The following is a 20,384-nucleotide window of genomic DNA, read 5'->3' as shown; positions in this document are numbered from 1 at the left end:
TTTACTGGGATTTTTTCCTATTATAAATATTTTGACCATCTGTCTTTCACAATGCTTCCACACATTTTAGCCATGACACTGATTCAACATCACCATAATTTTGAATCATGTGTTGGACCAGTGATTAACAGTTCTTACTCTCCTGGATGAGAGCTCAGAACATATATATGACACAACCAATAGGTAATGCTGTGACCCCCACCCCCACCCCCACCCCATCCCCAGCACAACTTGCCCAAGAGTGGAGTACTAGCATGCCATACTATGATGCTTTCCAGCCATGAACAGGAATTAAGCTCAGAGTGCAGAGTTAGTAGGCAAGCTCAATACCACTACACCAGCAAGCCAGTGTGTATGTGCCTGTGTGTGTTTCCGTATACAGTGGATTTTTTCATTGGGAATCCGTTGAAATATGATAACAGCAAGCCTGTTTTCCTTTTTATACATTCCCAGTGAAGGCAAAGATTAGTTTAGTTGTGGAAGAAGTCAGCATGTTTAAGCATGGTAGACAGGACGAAACCTTTTCATTTATAGTAGTGTCCTACCTGCTCCTATGTATGCATATATATACGGTGTTTTTCATCACCAGGGGATTTCTCTGTGTAGAGGGTTGCTGGCCTAACAATACAAAAATGAGAGGGGAGAATGGTACTAGTTTCCTCACTTCTCTTAAAAGGGATAACCTAAAGCAAAGAAACTTTTCCTTGCTTCTTTTCATGTCACTCATGTGCAGCTATACTTCTAGATTCCCCTGTATTTCCTGTCAGTATTTTTATCCTTATCTCATCTTCCATTCATCTGCTCCTATAGTATCTTCCTTGCTCCCTTCTGTGCATATCCTCCAGTCTTATCTTTCATACACTAGCTCATCTACTTCCTACCATTATCTTTTTCTTCAAATATTCCTCTTTCATCTTGTTTTCAGTCTTCCTTTCTTTTGTTACTTCCATGGATTTGTATATTCACTAGACTAGGTTGACCCCCATCCATTATCTTCACATGCTCATACCATTGAGTAGGGCCTTGTTCATCTTCTCTACATGCACCTTTTTTCAGTATTTTTCCTTTATTTTCTTCCTTGCTCCTTTGTCCACTTTCCTAATGCTAGATGTAGCGTACAGATAGCTGCTCTACTGTTATTACCTTCTTCCATAAGACTGATCCCAGTTTCAGACAGCAATGTGGTCTCTACTAGGAACTGTACCCAATTGTGTCTTTTTTTTTATATTCTCTTACTATCACATGCACTCTCTCTCTTACACTCTCTCACTTTCTCTTTCTTTCTCTTCCTGCAGCTTCTCTGCTTCCAGCATTGCAAGTTTCATATCCATTTCCTTCTTCATACCCCCATCCATAACTATTTCTCTTAAATGTCTAATGACTGTAACCTCCTCCCTTTGTATTCTCAAGAACATCCCCCTATCATTTCAATTTTCATCACCTTATGTTTATTGAAATTCACTTTTAATTTAATTTTCTCACACATCCAGAAATTGAGTTGCATTTTTCTTTTTCACTATCTCCTATCAACTTATATGTAACTATACATATATTCATGCATCTGATATCCTGAATTCATGCAAAATTAGTACTACCAGAATACTGAAAAAATATCACATAAAGTAAAAAATATTTAATTCTGGTCCTCCTTAAAAGTGGCCCCCAATAACTTAGAAAAAAGCTTTAGTCTACCCAAAGATATCCCTTACATAGAATATGTTCATTATTTGTACAGTAATCCATACTGTGGCTTTTGCCCACGGTAAGGCCTGTTTTAGCACGAGTTTGATTAATACAGCCTTGATTGTAAATAGTGTAATAATAATAAACATGGAGGCATCACCAACTCAAATGGGTGATTGCTGCTATGAAATTTAAGGATGTTATGATAGCATTTTGGCAACACTTCATTGCCTCATTGCCTCATATTTAAGTAATATATAAAAATGGAAGCCCTTACTAACTCCTGTGAATGCACTATAGTGACAAAATCAATATATTTTGTTACTACATTTGGACACTGGTTTATCACATCTTGAGATATGAATATGTTTGAATGATGCCTTGTCACCTTGTTGCTTAGCAACAGTAACTTCCTCTCATCAACACTTCAAAACTCAACCATAATTGATTCATCTGATAATAGAACCTGACATTTCAAGTGATGTGATGTGTTCATTTGTAGCGAAGATGTTTTTTGTGAATTTTCCAGAAAAAATACTAAACAATTTATATGAAACAAGCAGAAAATTGCATCCTATTTTGAATACACCACAATTATGAAAATCATATGCGGTATGACTTGACATCAATTTGCTGCCTGGCAGTGATTGAAAAATGGTAAAAATAAACATGTAACAAAAGTAGAAATTGTTGCATCCTTCCATCTGCACAGCAGTTAGATATTTTATTACTGCATTTGGACTGTACCTCATCATCTTATTGCCAAACATTAGCTAGGAACCCTTCTCAGTAGTCATCACTTCATCCACCAGCTACCAGTCAGAGCTTGGCATTCCCTATGATTAGATACATTAGATATGTTCATTTACATTAAAAATGTTGCCAAACCAATAAAAGACATGTGTAAATGTTGTTTTTTCTTTCTTGATCATTAATTGTAAATGTCATTTTATGTTATTCACATTGATAATCAAAATTCTAAAAGAATTAAACTTATATATTCGTGCCTTTTTTTTTTTTTTTTTTTTTTTTTTTTTTTTTTTTTTTTGTTTTAGCTCTTCATTACTTCCCATGCAATTTTTACTATTTTCTCAGTAACACATATTTAAAAGGAAAAATATTTTCCTCTTCCCATAAAATGTGGAACTTTCATTATCTATAAACCACAGGCTTCCCTCCCTTGTAATGGAGGTAGCCATTTTTATTATGAAACATCCAAATGTTGAACATGCATCATGCTACATGTGTATTTTGCTTCTTCCACTATTATAACCTTTTATAAGCTTGATGCACCAGGTAATGGGAAAGATGGCAGGTAATGCATAAGTTTTGTTATTCTAAACGCATATTACTTATACAGTCACCTCAATCCTCTTTGTAAGGGGGAGTGACTGAGTCAGAGTAGATGTTCATGCCAAATTATCTACTTACACAACTTTTACCATGTTGGCACCATGGGTCAGATGCAGTGTAGCAAGACAAATGTCATCCATCACTGGGCCTGACAGCTGAAGCTGGTATACCCCACTGCTTCTCCATACTGTTGACAGAATCACTATTTCATACAATCATTTCTTTAATCACTCTGAAATACCTATTACTCATCACTTTCATTCTACCTAGACATTATATGGTATCATTATACATATATATATATATATATATATATATATATATATATATGTGTGTATATATATATATTCAAACTCCTTCTCTCTTCTTCTCTTATGTTCCACGTTTCTGCCCCATACAGTGCTGTTGGCACAATCACTCCTTCATACAGTCTCCTCTTCGCATCCATTCCCACATGTCTATTCCTCATTACACTCTTTAAACCACCAAGGCATTTACTCGCTTCTCTCAATCTACATTCTACCTCCACCTTTTCCTGTGTTTGAGATGAGGTGTCTGAGAAGTATGGTGGGGGTTACTGGGCTGGATAGAGTGAGAAATGAGGAGGTGAGGAGGAGAACAGGGGTAAAAAAGGATTTGGGAGATAGGGTTGATGAAAGAATATTGGGATGGTTTGGACACATGGGGGGAATGAGTGAGGAGAGACTAGTGGAAGAGGTGTGGAAGGCAGATGTGGGGGGAGTGAACATGAGGGGACGTCCTGGGGTGAGGTGGATGGATGGGGTGGGGGGGCTTTGGGGAGGAGGGGAGTGTCTGTTGAGGAGGGAAGGGAGAGGACGGAAGACGGAGGTGAGTGGAGAATGGTTGTATATGGATGATGTTGTGACTACATGAGGAGGAATGGGCGGGGGGGTGGGGTAGTATGTGTGAGTAAATTTTGACGCAGCCCGAAGGGATTTCTCCCCGTCCTCGCCTTATATGCAAAGGGGGACGGAGAGGGGGGGTCGCCGATTAAATGAAGCGGCCTTGCTGTGGATGTGCTGTGTCTTGCGACACTGCTTCTGACCCAGGGCGGTGGGCAGGGTGCAGGGATGACCCGTCATCCAGGAGGTGCTCAGATGAGAGGAAGGGTGGGAGGGGTGTGGAGGGTATTTAGGGATGAAATGGGTGGGAGTGTTTTTATGCCTTTCCCTTTTTGGCTACCTCCCTTGGAAGGGGGAAAAAGCCTTGGTATATGTATGTATATATATATATGTATATATATATGTATATATATATATATTATATGTATATATGTATATATATATATATATAATATGTATATATATATAATATGTATATAATATATATAAACACACACAAAATAGACCACTTGGAAAAAGAAACTAACGAAGCAGAGCACTTTCGTACATTACATCTTCAGTGCAAAAAAGTATATATATATATATATATATATATATATATATATATATATATATAAAACAGTGAAACTTCCACTTACATACCCCTTCACATGTAAACGACCTCAGTTATGAACCATCACCTGAACAAAAATAAGCTTCTGGATACAAACCTTGTCCCTGGATACAAACATGCCTGTATGCCTGGCAGCTATTTTGTGTGGGCTCAGCATTGCTCCTGCCCACTTTCTTGCTCAGTTATGCACTCAGTACAAACCAGATAATGCTAACATGGAAATATCTTGCAGTCTTAGTCTGTGCTTTTGTGTGCTTATTTAGTGCTTTATTGCTTTGGCAGTGATAATGTACCCTTATCAGTTCAGTATGGGGCCTAAGAAAGCAGTGAAATTTAGTGGTAGTGACATAAAAATGGAAGTACTCATGATCAAGTTGAAGGAGATTTGCAAGAAGTGCACTAATGACGTTTGCATTCCTGATCTTCCCCGTATGCATGGGAAGAACAAGTCACCAATAAGGACAATTGTGAAGAAAAATGTGTTTTGGCTGTTGATGTGACAAAAAGGCTGAAAGTTCTGAGCAACCAACAGCATAAAGTGAGGGAACGGGTAGAAAAGCTGCTGTTTGTGTGGATAAATTAGAAACAGTGGATGATAACATATTGGAAACTATTGTATGTGAAAAGGCAAGTCATTTACATGCTGATTTGTTAAAGAAGAGCCTAATGTGGATTCTGAAAATGGACCATTCAAAGCTAGCGGTGGATGGTTCAACAAATTCAAGAAGAGAATTGGTATCCATGGTGTTGTATGATATGGCATACCCCATCCTCTCTTTCCCCTCCCTCCTCACAATCCTCTGGACACCAAGAAGACCTGCCAACAGGACCTGCGAGTGTTTATCAGGCGTAAATGGATTTTACTTTTTTTTTAACATTATAACAATATATGCTAGATTATTGTTTCTGTTTGATATATATCTTTATATTGTGTTTGATATGTACACAAATTACAAACCATTGCTTACAGAGCAAAAAATAGGGACTTTTGTCAAGGCTGGAACCAGTTATACATGCTTCCTTTATTCCTTATGTGGAAATTAGTTCCCAGATACAAACTTTTTGTCTTGTGAAATGCTTTCACGAACAAAATAAGTTCATGAGCCGAGGTACCACTATATATGCATGGGACCAATGACAGGTATGTGAATGTGGCAGTCATTATACAAGGTAGATATCGGAAAGAATCTTCTTACTGCCCATTTCCAGAACTTGCCAACACCTTCACCTCAACTGGAGGTGAAGCCTTAAAGGGCTGACATTCACTATTCTGACTAGGCCCAAAATCTCTGAATTTCAACCGTATTTCCTCCACCTTTTCACAGGAGAGCTAACACCCAGTAACTAGTTCCCTCCCCTCTTACTACTCTAAACTGGTGACATAGAAATTGACCCACACTAATACAACACTGCGGTCCTAAGTTTCTTCCTATAGAGATCTATGGGTAGGCTTCGACTTGTCAGCCATTGTAAGACTTTTGAGGTTTTCCAGTTTATGAAACACAAGGCAACATAATGGGGTTTCCGTATAAAAATGGCATGATATACTTACACATTGTATGTGTGTGTGTATATATATCTTCTTCCTCCTCCTTCTCCTCCTCCCTCCCTAAAGAATATTATTTCCTTGTACTAAAAATTTCTCAGATGAGAGGGAGGGTGGGAGGGGTGTGGAGTGTATTTAGGGATGAAATGGATGGGAGTGTTTTTATGCCTTTCCCTTTTTGGCTACCTCCCTTGAAGGGGGAAAAAGCCTTGGTATATGTATGTATACTAAAAATTTAAAAACAAACCATGAACATCCCCAAAGAACTCATTGCCATATTGAATGTTCTCTGTATATATTTATATGTTCTTTATTTATATATACAGTATACATTTATGTACTTGCTTTTTCATTGTATATTTTACACACATACTTTTATGAGAGGTTTGGGTGGGACTTAGAATGGATGACCATTGTTTGTTTACATTATGAACATAGCTCTGGAACATATTGTGTTAGTATATGGAGACCACTTGATTTGCACATATTATTGGCCCCCACCCAACATGGATTCATCAAGCACAAAACTTGTGAATGGAATAATAGCTGATTAATGAGTTGCTGAAAGGGTGAAAATAATGAAAAAATGCTACTGCAGATGTGTAGCAGAAGAAGATTGATCATGCATAACATTTGAGAACACATTTCATGAGTACACTAGGACAGGGACCAGCAAAGGGTTCCTACAAGTGATGGTCCTACAACAAACGTCAGAGAGAATTGTTGACCTTGTCTTCAAAACCCATAGACAGCCTTACCTCCAGGGGATAGGTGTTCCTTACCTACTACAACTGCAAGACCAGTTTTGATTTTAACCAAGGAACCTTGGATTATTGAATTACCAGTGCCAAATGGGTAAAAGTGATCATATGGTTACTGAATTTATACTAGAAGTGGGGAAAACAAATAAGAGGAAATATATATATAAGGAACCTAAAACTCTGCAAAGGCAAACTACTGAAAAAGGTAGTTTGAAGATGTAGATTATGGGGAGTTTAATAAAACTAAAGAAATTGAGAAGTGGAATATTTGAAGAAAAGTAATATGTGAATGGAAAGTATACACCAAAAATTAATGGGAGAGAAGTACTAAGAAAAAAGAACTGGTTAAAAAATATGTGCTTTAGCAAAAGAGAGGTGGCAGAAAAGAGCTAAAAAGATAAAAAAAAAATTGCTAAAAATCAGTGCACAAAAATTCAAAGAGAAGAGGAAAAGAACTTTAAGAAGGATGTAATTGACAAATATAAGGACAAATCTAAGTTCTTCAGATTAAATGGCAAGGTAAAATATAGAAGAGGAATATCCAAGTTGAAGGAGTGTCACAGCATACTCCAATTTAGGTCTTAACAGTGTAATTAATATTTTCTTTACCATTTCTTCATCCATGTAGTCGAAGGCCATTTTCATTGATCTTAAGTTAAAAGTCTCTCCAACTAGTTTGTTAACATGTTTATTATGTGTCAAGTCACTTGAGATATTTACTCCAAGGTCCCTTTCTGAGTTGACTTTTGACTTTCTTGATACCAATTTTATATTGACCCGATATTCTATTTTTGCTTTTTCCAAATTCCATCATACTGCATTTCTTAATGTTAAAGTTCACTTCACACTGACTCCATTTCCATATTTTGTCTAGGTCTTCTTGTAGAGATCTGCAGTCTTCTTCGGTGCTTACTCTCTTAAGTAGTTTGGCATCATCAGCAAAGAAGTTCATGTAACATTTCACTCCATCCATATATATGGCAAACATTAAAGGAGCCAATACAGAGCCCTGTGGGACACCACTTATCATATCTCCCATCTCCTACTCTCCACTTTATCATATTTAGACTCAAATTCATGTATAGCTCTACCTTAATGTTTATCCTTGATTTCCAATTATCATATTTATATTTGAATTTATGTATTGTTCCAGGTTGGACTATATCTCCTTCAAAGTCACTCCAAATATTTATGCATCAATATGGAAAACTATTTCTTCACATCCTTTAGACACGTAGTCTTCCTTAATTTGTTCTCGTGACATCTTAAACCCCTCCTATCCTTAATCAAAAGATCTCTTCTGTCAATATAATCTGTCCCCTTTAGTGACCTGAATACAGTGAGACCTCTCATTAACGGATATTAATTAGCTGTGTTTGCGGTGTTTTTGCTGTTTTTGAGCGGTTTTTGGGAGGCATAGTGATCGCACGCACTAAACAACAGCAAAAACACCGCAAACACAGCTAATCAACGTCCGTTAATGAGACGTCTCACTGTACTGTAATATCACCTCTTTTTTTCTTTGATCTTTCAAACTTGGCTGATTCAATTCTTTAGTCTTCCTTCATACGGTTTATCTGCCAGGCCGGGAACCAATTTGGTTGCTGCCCTTTGTATTTTTGTGTGCGTGTGTGTGTGTGTGCGTGTATGTGTATGTGCGTGTATGTGTATGTTTGTGTGCATGTGAACACATTCAGGTTACCCCAGCACATGTGCAGGATCTGCATTCACAGGTTCACATATTTGTGATTCTTTATAGATAATTTAGGCCAAATTTAGGTGTTCATATTGATTTTATTGATGTACAGTACAAATGTAGTAATTTTATAGTGAAAATCTTTTAATCTGGAATGCAGTAGCCCATGAATCGTGTCAAAAATTAGGCATGTAGCTTGGCAAACCTAACAAAAAAAAAAAAAAAGAAAAAAGAAAAAAAAAAAAAAAAAAAAAAGCTGGCAGAGTATGGTATCAAACTGAAACTGAATTGACCAGTAATGACTGTATTAGATTTTTTTATTGATTTGTTCATAAATTTTGCATGAATAATGCAGTCTAATTGAATTCTTACGCAACTGAGTTTAATATATATTTTTCTAATCAGAAAAGCACATGGAAATGTCAATTTTACACTAAAGTCCAATAGTGTAACTCCTCAAATATCAATGTACCTTGATATTGCAAATATTTGGATATAATGGACTTGTTAGATGGGTGAACTCATCTTTTATTATAACAGCTCTTGTCCATTGTATATTAAAATTTGTCTGGACACATAAAAGACATGATGCAGACATCTTTCAGTTATATCAGATGTTGCCCAATAGTAATGCATCTTGTCCAGTGCTCCAAGCATAATCTATATGTCCTGCACCATTGTTAACACAGATATCTTCATATACATGCACAGATATCTTCATATACATGCACACTTGGGACTAGGGAATATCTCACCTATGTTTTCCCTGATTTCAGTGATGAAGACAACATAGTTTTGATAATACATCCATTATAATGAGCATTTGCAATATAAGAAATACATCACAAATAATTTTTTACAAGATAATGGACAATTAACAGTAACAGGTGCATGTAATTGGAATCATATTAAATTGTATTTTTTCACTTATTAGAAAACCTAACCAGTTCTTATAGCAGTATTAAGGAATCTAAATCATTATATTTGATGCAAAACTCTGCTGGTTGATTGATCATCCAAGATCCCAGAATTGGTAGTGTGGAGGCAGAATTAGATAGTTTGGTGCTGCATTCATTATTATTATATTTTTCCAAAAGAAAGGAAACAAAAAATTACCCTCAACTGAAAAATTCTAAACCAGACTCCAGAGTAAAGGAATATATTTAATGTACCAATTGTATCATGTTTATGTATTCTACAAACTCTGAACCTCGACAGTTGCTGTTATTTTGTGATTTTTTTCAATTGTTTAAGCTGTTTTGTGTTATGTTGGAATGTATTTGCCTTTCAGGAGTTATTTCTTAATATAGGGCAAGGGTCACCAAAAAATCCACTTTCTTGGGGATGTCCTCAGAACATTACAGAAGTGTGGAGTCATCTGTATAAATATAAATACCAACAATAGGTTCTTGCCCATATTCATTCTGTAAGACTGACATCAGAGAGAATGCTCTCTCTGTCACCTGTCCTCGAAACCTTTCAATACCTTTGCCTCCATCTGGAGGTGGAGCTCCAATAGGCTAACACTGTCTCTCTGGACCAGGTCTAAGACCTCTATCAATTTTGTCTGTATTTCCTCCCATCATTTCACATAAAAGTAGCTGACAGCTTGCAGCTTTCCTTGTAACTATAACTTGGTGACATAGAAATGCTTCACAGTAATAAAACACAAGACCGTAGTCCAATGTTTCTTTACAGAGAAATCTATGAGAAGACTCAAGGAATGATGCTGGCTACTTTGGAACTGTGGATTTTCGTAAAGTTACATGTTTTGTGTACTGTAATTTTGGGTTGTATTTTTGTTTTTGCAGAATATCATGAATGGGGTGAATGGATCTGGGTGAAAGGGGCTTTGGATGCAGGGAAGGTAGGGGGCAAGAGATAACTGAGTGGAAAGTGATTGTGAATGGATGAGGAATTGATGCAGCCAAAAGGGATTTATTTTTGTCTACACTATAAATTCTTGGGTGGATGAAGTGGAGAGGTGTTGCCATATCATGAAGCAGTGGGGATAAACCAGCTTCAGCTGTTGGGCCCCACTGTGGAGGTACTTTTTCTTGCAGCCCCACCTCTGAGCCAAGTACTGGGTGGGCAAGAGGGACAACCTTTCATCCACAATCAGTGAAGATGAGAGGGACAATAAATATATTTCTGGGTTGGTGTTGGATGGGTGAAGGAAATGTGTGTAGTTTGACTTGACCACCACTCTTATATAAAGGATAGGGTCTTTTGATATGTATGTGTATATATGTATATAATATATATATATATATATACATATATATTGTAGAGGTGTTGTTTACTTTTACATTGGTGAATTAAAATCTGGGAGTTATCTTTGATGTTCCAGACTGCTGTCTGGTCAACATATACAATGTAACCTCAGAGGGGGACTTGGGGATTGTCAGATTATATATATATATATATATATATATATATATATATATATATATATATATATATAACTGCATATATTACAGTTGAAAAATGTAATCCCACATTTGTCTATCACTTGAAAACCACAATTGCAGCAAAAAAGACTGGAGATGGGGAATCTAGTTATTTCAATTGCAAACTGCAATCCTCTAGAGTAGATACAAAGAATAGAAGAGTGAGTACTTCTTAAGTAGCACCCTTGACAAGAAAAAAGGGAACATTGGGAGAGGTCTCTACCTTATGCTCACTCAGGAGGCAAATGTCTTTTGATTCGGCTAGTGATGAAAAGTCTTGAAATTATGTCTGAGGACCATTGCTCCAATTCACCCCCCTCCCTCCCTCTTATCTTGGCTCCTCCTAGATGACAAGTCATCCCTGCATCATGTCCACTGGTCTGGGTTAGAGGCAGTGAAGCAAGACACAGCACATCCACAGCAAGGCTGCTTCATTTAATTGGCAACTCCCCCTCTCCATCCCCTCATGCAGAAAAAGAGAAGACGGGGAGAAATCCCTTTGGGCTGTGTCAAAATATTATTCAAACATATATATATATATATATATATGTATATGTATGTATATATATATATATATATATATATATATTTGTATACTTTTTTTTTCATCAGTTTTGTATGGTGTATGTTTTTTCTTTATTGCATAAAAGTTTTCTTCATTTTAAGTTGAGTGCACATAGACACCTAAATAAGTTCTCCATACCATACATATAATGTGAATACATTTTATAATAATGACACATTAGAAACAAACAAAACTCACATACTGTAGGTTATTAAAACTTGAGTGTAGAGAATCCATACACTAATTGCAGTGCATACAGTAGCTGCAGAAGAAAGCAGATGTATATTCAATACAGAAAAAAAATAATAAATAGATAAAAGATAAGAAATAAAATCATCCAAGCGCCTTCTCACAACCAAACCTAAATCCAAAGCTTTCCTCACCTAATTTCCATATTCATTCCACAAAAGTTAAAATGCATGCATTTGTATCACATCTCATTACCTTATGGCATTTCTACTCAGGTCACATAAGCACCTTTGGATTGAGAGGCATTTCTAACATTGGTTTTTCTGTATTGCATACATGCAAATGGTCCATGTGTTGAAGGGGGATTTAATTTATTTTTGTACTTATTTGTGATCTATATAGAGCACTCTTACAGGAATTCCATACTGTTTTTGTTTTTCCTTTGTCCATAAATTTGTTCATTGAAAATCATCCATGTCCAATCTACTTGGTCAGACCAGACCAGCTTGATCATAAGCTGTCAAAACACAGCTATCATCCTTTAAGTTTATCTTAAGTTGAAAAGCATTTAATGTTTTTAAAGTTACCTGACCTTTATTAATAAAAACTGTCTCATCCTATACTGTTCTTTTTTAGCTTTCGGTGTAGATTTTTTCATAATGGATATATTTTTTTAATGTACTTTTGAATTTGAATTTTTCTTCACCATATATTCATAAACTTTTCTCATTATGTATTTGTAAAGTTCAAATGTATTTATTTTTGTGTATGTTGAAGCATGTCCATTGTACCTATTTGTAACTTTATATATATTTATACCAATTTTTTAGTATCTGCCATATTTATTGACAACTGAAACAACTCAAACAGCCCCGTAGTCATGGGTTTGTGTTGCTCTGCCAATCTTACTATATAATATTAGAAATTTAAATCCTCCTCACAGCACATGAGATTCTTTGCCATCCACTATTCCTATCATGTTCCACCTCTTCAACTTTATCCTTTTCACCTGTAACAGTTTGCCACATTACCCCGTTGCCTGCTTAATTTGTAAGTTGACATGGTAGATTCCTCCACCATTTGTGTGATAAAACCATGGATAGAGATTTATTGAAGTGTTTGTCTCAGCAGTGATATATAGGTAGCAAGAAAAGTTATTACAAACAAGTTAGCTGTTCTTTTGTAATCCTTCATGATCATTTAAAACATTTCCATTAAAAAAGATATTGTATGAATAATATGTGAAATATAATGATATGTAATGTGAAATATGATAGAAAACATTTTACTAGGAATAAATTTTGTCTATTTGGAGAATAAAAGTATGGTTTAAAATTTAATTTTTATTTCTCTAACCTTTGCATTCAGCATATTTTTGTGCTCTACACTTGATATTGAGCAATAATACATCTGCCCCAGATGCAACCACCAGTAATTCTTTATCCGGTAAATTCACATACATACATACATATACCAAGGTTTTTTTTCCCCCTTACAAGGGAGGTAGCTTTTTCTTTTTGGCTACCTCCCTTGTAAGGGTTTTCGCCTTGGTATATGTATGTATGTGAATTTACCGGATAAAGAATTACCATATAAGGATGACTCACGTACCTCATACTACCCCACTAACAATCCATAGACAACAACACAATCCATCTCAACTCCTTGTGGGTGAGGTGCAGTTATGAACCATCATCCAGGAGGAGCCAAGAAAAGAGGTAGGGAGGGGTGGTGAGTGGGCATGGAGTACGTGGAGATGAAATGGGTGGGATTGGAATTATGCCTGTGTGCACCTTGACCTTAAAAGTACCTTACAGTTGACTTGTGTGGAAGATTGAGACGCAAACTACTCAAATGGATGAAAGATTTTTTGAAGGGAAGATACAGGAGGACAGTAGTTGGGAACATCATGAGAAGAGTGGAAAATGAGGGCTGAAGTAGACCATTGCAAAAAATATCGACACTATTTTTGCACAGAGCTAAGAATGGAAAATGAAATTCAATACCAAAAAAATGCAAAGTACTAGAAATGGGCAGTATCAGCAAAAGACCATCCTTAAACTATTCCTTGGAATGATAACCCATTATAAAAGCAAAAGAGGAGAAAGACTTGGGAGTATTGACAACCTGTCATCTGACAGACATAGCAGGATTGTGGGAGACATATGGACAGCTGCAAAAGATGAAAGTGGCTTTACATTGTATTGATTGACTGACCATCTTAACTTTTTGTGGATAAAGGGCCACTCATGTCCCCTGACCGGGTCAGGAGCATATACAGCAAGACCCACCACACCAACAGCAGGGCCCAAGAGGCAAAACAGGTTTACCCCCACTGCTTCATTTACATGGAGACCCTCCCTCCTCATACCCTCCAGCAGAATTTATTGTCCATTCACACCTACCTCTTGTCTTCTTCCTTCCCTGCTCAATAGACAATTACGTTTGTCCCAGGCACCCTTCATGTCATCCATCCACCTCATCCTTGGTCTTCTCCTCAGAGAAAATCAAACCAGACACAGATGCCACCCATTTTATTAGCAAAAATGTAGAAGGGGCGACAAAGAAATTTAAAAATTCCCATGCAGAAGGTGCAGACAAGACCTTAAACATCCATCTATACCACCTTGTCCTAATTGCTATAAAAGTCTCCAGTGATATGTTCAACCACTCCTGATTGTGCAATACAATTCCAGCCATCTGGAAATTGCCGAAGATACAGCTACCATCCAAAAAGAGACAGAGCAAAATATCCTACACTCACTCTTTCTGTACAGCAATGCAATTTTTTTTAAGTGACAAATGGGCTGAATTGATGGCCATAGTCAGTTTTCTGAGGATCACCAGAAAGCCAGGACAATGGATTAACAATTTCCTATAAGAAACATTTTGGGTTGATTTGATTGATTGATTTATGGAATCTGGCTTGAAGGCCAAGCGCCGGAGCGAGTAGGCCATTCAGCGCTTGGGTTGATTTGGTTTTGACTCCATGCTTAACAAGTATTGCTTCAGGTTACTAAAATCTTTAGGGAATAACATCTAACTTTATTTCTATAATTTTTTACAAAACTTCAACAAAAACGTATTATAGTACAGAGCCTGCTCAAAGCACACCTTCATATAACTGTGGACTTGCTGGCTCGCCAAGACCTGGAGTAATATTGCAATTAGATTCTTCTCCTTCATTAGCTACTCTGTAATTTCGACCTGGTTTTCCTACAAATTTAACAGTTGTTGAGAGTTGGTTTTGTTCTGCATAGAGCTGAAAAAAATAAATAAATAAATAAATAAAAAATTGTACACTACATCTAGTCAAATACAGCCCAACATTTTTAGTTCTCAGTCTTTACTAATTATGCACATTTATCCCTTCCCTTGAGAAAAATTATAAATAGAAAATGGGTAATGGCTGACGGATGAGGGTGGCTGCATACCTTGGTTGGCTGCCTCCCATAAAGGGGTAACAAGCCTATTGATACAAAGATAGCCATCTACAGCCTCCAACATAAGGGCCCCAAAATCTCTATCAACTTCAGCTATATTTCCTCCACTTTCATACACAAGAATATTTGGTGACTGCTTCTCTTCTATTTTCAACTGGAAATACACCCACACCACACCAATACAACACACAGCAGTCCAAAGCTTATTCTAAGAGATCTTTGAAATCACTATCAGCCACTGTGGGGCAGCAGGTTTCCAGTTGTTGGAATACAAAGCATTTTTTTTTTTTATTACACACACACACAGACACATACATGCACGCACACACACACACACACACTTTCAACGAACGGACGGCTTGACGAACGCTCTGAAGAAAAGTGCAGATTGAGGATACCAACGCAAAGAGAAGTGCCTTTTTGTATTTGCAGGGGGGGGGAATTGCTCGTGAGGTAGTGGGAAAGTAAGGAAAGAGGAGAGGGGGAGGGATTACTGGGGAAATGGAAGGTAATGAGGATGTGGAGGACTTGGCCCAGGCAGACGGGCGGAAGGTCAACATGAAACGACCACCGGATGACGAAATGGCAAATAAAAATGTAAAGATTAGAAGTATAGAGAGGAGAAATACAGTAGAAAGTGACGAGAATATGTTCCAGGGATTTAAAGAGGGTGGGGGGGACACAACCCCCCCCCAGACTGATAAGACTAGAGGAGAGAGTTTATAAGGTGATCGAGGACTTGGAACGTAAGTTAGGTAATGTAGGCTCCATTCTCCAAAGAATTGAAAGATTGGAACAACTAGAGAAGGCTAACAGAAACTTAACTGAAGAAGTAGAGGACCTAAAAAGACAGTTAGGAAATGTAAAGGAGGAGAATGAGAAATTGAAGAAGAATAGTAATGAAAACAGTGAGAAAATAGCTACAGAAGCTAAAAATTGGAGAATAACTCAAGAAGGGAATAAGGTTTCATTCACTGACATAGTCAAACAGCAATTGAAAGAACATAATGAAGACTCAGTTATTAAAGTGATGAGACAGAAGGAGAATATAGTAAGAGAATTAGCTGACAAAAAGAAATGTATAATTATATTAGGAATGGAAGAGAAACATAACCCAGATAGAACCGCAAGAATCAAGGAGGAAAATGAAAGGGTAAGCAGTTTATTAAAATTAGTCCAGGAAGATGAACCAGAAATTATAAAGGAAATTGAGGAAAAATTCAGACTCGGAAAATATAGTACAGATAAGACCAGACCAATTAAGATTAAATTCAGGTCACAAACAACGGCAGAGAAAATTCTATCCAAGACAGGGAAACTAGCAACAAATGATCAATATAAAAAGGTATGGATAAAAAGAGAAATGAATAAGGAGGAAAGAGAGGCAGAAAAGCAGAAAAGAATTGAAGCTAAGGCAAAAAACGAGGAAAGAACGGAGTCAGAGAAAGAGAGATTCTATTGGAGAGTAGTGAACATGAAAATAAAGCAGTTCGACATACTAAAGAAAAACATAAGGGAAACAGAGAACACAATGGAAGTGGCAGAAAACTAAGAGTGTCTTACACAAATATAGATGGATTGATAACAGGATTGAATGAACTGAATGATTATTTGAAAGAAAAAGAACCGGACATAATGGGAATTGTAGAAACAAAATTAAAAGGCCCACTACCACCCAACAGTGTAGGACATGATACATACAATTATTGGATTAGAAACAGAGAGAAAAAACAAGGGGGTGGAGTTATGTTCCTGACAAAGAAGGATATAAACGTGAAAGGTGTCATATATGGAAAGAATACAGTAGAGATGATTATGATAGAAGTGGAAGACCGAGATAAGAAGAGCAGAAAATTTGTGATCAACTATGTGCCTCCGAAAACAGCCTCATGGGAGGAGAATGAACATAAAAGTATGTTAGAGGACACAAAGATAGCATTAACTAAAATAATGGAAGACGGAGGAAGAATAGTTATGATGGGCGACTTTAATTGCAAAGAAATCTGCTGGGAAGAAATGACAGTAAAGAGTGGTGATGACTCATGGGGAAATGCTCTACTTGAGATGATTACTGACCATTCAATGACACAATGGATACAAGAGAACACTAGGTATAGAAATGAAGAAGAACCATCGAGGCTAGACTTAATAATTACATCTGAACCTAGAATAGTGGACAAGATTGAATATAAAACACCAATAGGTAAAAGTGACCACATATTGATTGAACTGGAACTTAATGAAGAAAAATATATGAAAAGAAATGAACAATATAGAAAAGGAAGAATGATGTATGAAAAAACAAACTTTGATAAAATAAGAGAATTCTTCCAACAAGAAAACTGGGAAGAAATATACAAAGAAGAAACATCAGTGGAAGAGAAATGGAATATTTTGACAAAAATTTACAAAGAAGGAGTGGAAAAGTATGTCCCAAGACAAAAACAAGAAAAAGAATATGTAAAATGCTGGTACAACAAAAGTTGTAGGGAGTTAAAAGACAAAAGAGACAAAGCCTGGACCGGATGGAAAAAAGACAGAAGACCTGAAAAATGGAAAATATATACTGGTTATAGAAATGAATATGTACAAAAGTGCAGAGAGGAAAAAAGAAAATATGAAAAAGATATTATAGAAAAGTGTAAAGATCAACCAAAACTATTCTACAGATTTGTAAACAATAAACTGAAAAACAAACAAGACTTGGAGAAATTAAGACAAGGGGGAGTTGAATACACTGAGGAAATGGAAATGGCAGAAATTATGAACAAACATTTTTAAATCAGTGTTTACAAGGGAAAATATACAACCTGAAGAGATTGAGTGGAAGGAAAAAGTCCCCCCTATGGAAGAAATAGAAGTAACGAAGAATGAAATATTGACACACTTGGGTAATTTTGATGTCAGAAAATCGCATGGGCCAGATGAAATAGCAAACTGGATTCTGAAAGAATGTAGGAATGAACTGGCAGACAAAATACATAGCATAATAAGCAGTTCCTTAAAAGAAGGAAAAGTTCCAGAAGATTGGAAAAAAAGCAAATATAGTACCTATATATAAAGGAGGAAATAAAGAAGAACCTACCAACTATAGACCAGTCTCTCTAACAAGTACAATAGCAAAAATATGTGAAAGAATTATCAAAAGTAGATGGGTAAAATACTTGGAAAAAAACAACGTACTAAATCCAAGGCAATTTGGATTCAGACAAGGACGATCATGCGTCACCAATTTAATATGTTTCTATTCAAGGCTAATAGATATAATACAAGAAAGAGATGGATGGGCTGATTGTGCATTTCTAGACCTAAAAAAAGCTTTTGACAAAGTACCACATAAGAAGTTGCTTAAGAAATTAGAATATGAAGGAGGAATACAAGGTAAATTGCTAAATTGGATGGAAGACTTTTTGCAAGAAAGAAAAATGCGAGTAGTGATAAGAGATCAGCACTCAAAATGGAATGAAGTAATAAGCGGTGTCCCGCAGGGAACAGTTCTGGCCCCAATAATGTTTGCTATATATATTAATGATATGGATGAAGGAATTGAAAGCTATATGAGCTTCTTTGCAGATGATGCAAAATTACTGAAAAGAGTGAAAACTGAAGAAGATTGTGAATCACTACAGAGAGATCTAAATAAAGTACAAGAATGGAGTAGGAAGTGGGAGATGGAGTTCAATACAAAAAAGTGTAGTATAATGGAATTTGGAAAAAGCAAAAACAGAATAACAGGATCATATAATTTGGGAGAAGAAGGAATAAAAAGAGTAGAAAATGAGAGGGACCTGGGAGTCATTGTTATGAATAATATGTCACCTGAGAAACATATAAATAAGATTTTTGGAGAAACTTATAATTTAATAAGAACAATCAAAGTGGCATTTACATACCTGGATGAAGAAATGGTGAGGAAAATCCTAGTCACCCTGATAAGACCAAGATTGGAATATGCAGCAACGATATGGTCACCAAGTACAAAAAAATGTATAAAAAAACTTGAAAGAATACAAAGAGCAATTACTAAACTGGCACCAACACTCTCAAAACTATCATATGAAGAGAGACTACAAAAACTTAAACTACAGACACTAGAGCAAAGAAGAGAGAGAGGAGATTTGATAGCTATTTACAGAATCATGAAAGGCATAGAAATTACTGATAGAGAGAATCTGATAAAATGGGATGACAGAAATACAAGAGGACACGGAAAGAAAATAAAAAAAGACAACTATAGAAGAGATTTGAAAAAGAACAGCTTTCCTCACAGAGCAATAGACAGTTGGAACAAGTTAGATGAGAAAGTGGTGTGTGCAAAAACAATACATGAATTTAAAAATAGTTTAGATAAAAATAGATATGAAGACGGGACCTCACGAGCATAGCTCCCCTTCCCGTAAAATACAACTAGGTAAATACAACTAGGTAAAATACACACAACACAAGACCTAGGATGAAAGTTTGAATAAGAAAAAGAAACAAGACTGGCTCTGAAACCAGAGATTGCTAAACTACATACATACATACATAATACCAAGGCTTTTCCCCCTTACAAGGGAAGGTAGCCAAAAAGGGAAAGGCATAAAAACACTCCCACCCATTTCATCCCTACATACACTCCACACGCCCCCCCACCCCTCCCTCTCATCTGAGCACCTCCTGGATGACCGGGTCATTCCCTGCACCTTGCCCACACGCCCTGGGTCAGAAAGCAGTGGTCGCAAGACACAGCCACATCCACAGCAAGGCCGCTTCATTTAATCGGCCGGACCCCCCCCTTGCATATAAGGAGACAGGGACAGGGAGAAATTCCCTTCGATGCTGCGTCTAAAATTTTACTCACACAATACTAACCTCCACCCCCCAGCCCATTCCTCCTCATTGCAAATCCAACAACATCATCCATATACAACCATTCTCCCCTCACCTCTGGTCTTCCGTCCTCTCCCTTCCGTTCCTCTAAACAGGACATTCCACCCTCTTCCCCCAAAAGCCCCCTTCCACCCCATCCATCCACCTCATCCTAGGGACATTCCCCTAATGTTCACTCCCTCCACCTCTGCCTTCCACACCTCTTTTACTAGTCTTTCTTCTACATCATTCTTTCCCATTCCACATGTGTCCAAACCAATCCTAATATTCTTTCATCAAAACCCTATCTCCCAAATCCTTTTTCACCCCCTGTTCTCCTCCTCAACCCATCCTCAATTTCTCACTCTATC

At 36.8% G+C, this 20,384-nt stretch overlaps 1 protein-coding gene across 2 annotated transcripts in view; it reads left to right on the top strand.

The window, feature by feature from the left end:
* LOC143037847 (putative E3 ubiquitin-protein ligase makorin-1) overlaps positions 1-15,427 on the top strand; it is a 95,628-nt gene extending 80,201 nt beyond the window's left edge. Inside the window, exon 10 of one of the 2 annotated variants that reach the window (XM_076206422.1) lies at positions 9,292-15,427. The gene's annotated coding sequence lies outside the window, so the exon portion shown is untranslated. The remainder of the gene's footprint in view (positions 1-9,291) is intronic. The other variant, XM_076206421.1, reaches the window with a different exon arrangement.
* The last annotated feature ends 4,957 nt before the right edge of the window (positions 15,428-20,384 follow it).

The sequence above is a fragment of the Oratosquilla oratoria genome, chromosome 23, assembly GCF_046742065.1.
Source record: "Oratosquilla oratoria isolate Oo_2021 chromosome 23, ASM4674206v1, whole genome shotgun sequence".
In the NCBI taxonomy this organism is placed as follows: domain Eukaryota; kingdom Metazoa; phylum Arthropoda; class Malacostraca; order Stomatopoda; family Squillidae; genus Oratosquilla; species Oratosquilla oratoria.
The sequence above is the reverse complement of the archived record's forward strand: the minus strand, read 5'-3'. Positions and strand labels throughout refer to the sequence as shown.